Genomic DNA, 4,196 nt, shown 5'->3' on the forward strand with positions numbered 1-4,196 from the left:
TCGAAAACATTTTTAAGAATGTTTGGAGTAATGCTGATTTAATAAAATAAATCAGTCCCGATATGTTAGAAAATATCTGAATATTATTATTTAAATAATATTCCCATAAAGGATAATCTTTATAAAAATACATGAAGTAGAAGTTTTAAAACTCATACTTGAAACGAATAATAAATAACAAAAGATATACTTATACGAAAGTATGATCCTTATTTGAATAATCGAAAATAAGTTTGATTATTATTCAATACCATCGAATATACCTTATTCGATTAATAGTTATGGGAAAATATATATATATATACACATATATTATACTCGGGAATATCGATTCCCGGTTTAAAAAAATGTTCACCTTTGGGTCCCCTATACTAAGGGTATACGCAACTACTGTTTATCTCTAGCATGGGTATTATGTAGTTTATAAGCATTTGAATTGATAATAGAATATCAGTATTTCACAACATGCATATATATACCATATCAACATGCTCCAATATATCGCAAGATTTTCTAATAACAGTCATGCACTTATCTCAAGATAATGCATCAATATATTTACATCACAACAACTGTATAACGAGTAGAAAACTTGCCTGAGCGTTACGGGGTTGACTTAAGCTTAGAGTGGGTCCAGTAACCTATGAACAACAACATAATCCGTAATTAAACCACGGTCGCTTAAGAAACTAGACTTTAACCAATTAGACCCTAACATTCGCTTTTGCGCTTAACGATTCACATAAGTTGCTCGAGTACCCATTTTTAATAAATTAACCGTTATGAATTTTAAGACGGCGCTTTCGTGAATACTCTACCAACTGACCCATTAACCATACATAATTTTTTCATACTCCAATTAGTCATTTACGGACCTTAACCAAGGTTTCAAAGTAAGGCGAGGGGTAATAGTTCGTTCGTGAAACGCCGTTAATTAAAACGGTCGTTTTTCTTAAACCGTACATCAGATTCAAGAGAACCACATACCAAAACGAAGCTTACAACACAATATAGCTAAAAATGGAAAGGTTACAGATTGGTCAGTTATCGTTCTGTCCCGAACACTAAAACAAGCAGTTGAATGAAAATGGGCATTACGACGGCTATGTTTACGCGATTACCAAATTTTATTACAGGACCACAACCATACTAAACCAACCCAACAATCAACATACTACATTATAAAGTCCAAACAGCCCCTCAACTTCATCATACACCAAAACAAGTTCCTAACAATCATCCATTTACATAATAACTCATAACTTCCATTTAAAGTTCATAACTACTCTAAAATCATACAAACATCCAAGAACTCTTAAAGAACAATTTTAAAACTCATGGTATGGCTTAAACACAAAGAGGGGAAGAGGTTATATCTTCCTTGGAGAGTGGGTAATGCTTAACAAACCTTAGATGATGCTTAACTAGCCTTATAATGATTAAAACCTCAAAACAAAATCAAGAACACAAAGTTTATTCTTGAAACACTATGCCCCTGAACTGTAAAACGTTAAAAATGGGTATGGAAATCAAGAAGGTGAGGATAGTGGTTACCCTAATTGTGTAGAGCATCTTGATGGCTTCAATTTGATAAGTAGAACGCGCAAAATGGCCAAGGGAAACTCAAGATACAAGCATTTTATCTTCCTCCATTTTCATTTCTTTCTCCTCTCGAGTTTCTTAAAAAAGATGGGGGGAGAGCTTGCTAAAAAGGGGGAAGAGAGTATTTTGACTTGTTTTAATTGATTGTGTGGTGAGAAATGAAGTGTGGTTGATATTTGTGTGGTTAATGGCTTGATTAAGTGAGTGGATGATAATTAAGCTTGGTGTCACAATGATGGCCTCATTTGTTTGCCACTTGTCCATTTTGGTGGTGGAAGCATCCTTGGCTTACTCCTTGCCTATGTGTTTGATTTATAGCCTTGATCTTTGCACTAATCTCTTTTGCATTTCTTAATCTCTTAATGGTTATACGATTCGCTTATCGTTCGTTCTCGTTGGTCATTCGAGGAAATATATCCGTGATTTTATTACTTGGGTTCCCCTAACCTTTATCAATATTTTATATTCCTTTTATGATCCTCTCTTATAATCCTTGAATCTAAATCCTTTTAATCATGTTATCTTATACTCAATTCTTTCGGTATCTGGTGGATTTTTGGGAAAAATCAAAGTTTTCGAATTCGAATTCTGACGACCTTTACACACAGTTATTTACTTTATAGAATACTAATATGATCTTAGAATTTTCATAACAGTACTCCTATATAGCGTGGTCTGATAATTTTCCTTAATCAGCATCATCAGCAAAAGTTACTATTCATTAGTGTTTCAAAAATTCTAAAAATTGGGGTTATTACAGTCTCCCCTCCTTAAAAGGATTTCGTCCCGGAATCAGATACAAAATAGTTGGGGATTCTTTTCTAGCATTGCACTTTCTAAATCAAGTCAATTTTCCCACATTGTGATTCTATAACAAAACTCTGACTAGCTTGATCACCATGTTCCTTTTTGATTCGTAACCCTCACTGGTTGCTCCACATAGGTTAAGTCCGGTTGCATGTCTATGCGCTCATACGCCCCTATTTGTCTGGCATCCGAATTACACTTCCTTAATATTGATATGTGGAACACGTTATGAACTTTCTAGAGGTTCGGGGGTAGGGCTAGCTCATATGCTAACTTGCCAATAAGTCTTAATACATCCAAGGGTCCAACAAATCGTGGACTTAGCTTTCCTTTTTTTTTTTCCGAACCTTTTCATTCCTTTCCAAGGCTTTTCAAGGGGATACCTTTAACAATAATAGGTCCCCTACTTCATACTCTTTGTCCTTTCGTTGTCAAATCAGCATACTTTTTATGTCCATCTTGGGCTACTCCCAGCCGTCAGCTGATTAGATCTATTATATCCTTGGTCCTTTGGACCACTGCTAGTCCGAGCATCTTGCACTCTCCAACACCATTCCGATACAAGGGAGATCGACATCTCATTCTGTATGGGGCCTCGTAAGGTGACATTCCAACACTGTCATATCATCCATCGTCGTAAGAAAACTCGATACGTGCTAAGTGATCATTCCAAATTCTTTCAAGTCTATCGCACAGACTCTCATCATAGCTTCTTGTGCTATAGGTTTTCTTCTCAATACCCACTCTTTTCCAGTTCGTAGTCATTACTATCTTCCGTACATAATACTATACTGGTTACACTTTTGCTCGTTAGTATTCTATAACCTTTTAATAACCGCGTCAACCTAAGTATCACGAACGCGTTAGATTAAGAATACCACCGCACTGATACTACTTCCTTTAGCTGCTTCCATCTTCGAAAGCTTGATCCATCGTATAGAAGTAAAAGATTATATTGAGAGATCACTATGATCATGAACACTTGTTACATCGCACAGTTAGTACAGAAGGTGGCCAGCCTTTAGTACTTGACAAGCAATTAAACAATAGATGGTATTCTACTAGGCTTCTATCACATAGATAGATAGTCATTCGGCTATACCTCCCCTTCTGGAAGGGTTGTTCTTCTCAGTTTATACAAAATAAAAAGGAGAGAAAATAACAAATTTAAGAGCATTATATAAAAAAATATACTGCCACTAAAATTCTGGTTTGGAATCTACCTTTGAATTATAGAGGTTTATCACAGGAGAACAAAAAATTATACATGTATATATCTCAACGTCAAGTATTATAGCATCGCAATTCATGTTCCTGAATCTTTCACTATTCTGTCCATCATTCTATGGACCCATGCTCTTGCTCGAGCTTATAAACAATCACCGTTGAAACTCCCTCGACAACAAAAATCGAATCAGGGATTTCATTCTAGACATCATCGTTACTAGAATATTATGCTTGCACTGCAACCTTCCTCATATAGTAATATGGCTCTCTATTCATAAGAAGGAACAAATATTCAATAGGTAGATAATCGACTTAATTAGTCTATCAATGATAACTTATACATCACCACAACCCGACTAGTGGTACCCAATCTCAACATCCATTACAATACAACTCTCACGGTTGTAATCGGCTCATTATTCAAAGAATCGTTAATGCATTACTATAGTCCACCACGGACCTACTATAGTCATTGATTTTCCATGAAATCTTAATATCTAACCATACAAAGTCCATAGCTATCGTATCGAATTCTTCTAAGGAGGCAACATGATCACCGT

The sequence above is a fragment of the Apium graveolens genome, chromosome 11 (genome assembly GCF_009905375.1).
Source record: "Apium graveolens cultivar Ventura chromosome 11, ASM990537v1, whole genome shotgun sequence".
NCBI classification, from domain to species: Eukaryota; Viridiplantae; Streptophyta; class Magnoliopsida; order Apiales; family Apiaceae; genus Apium; species Apium graveolens.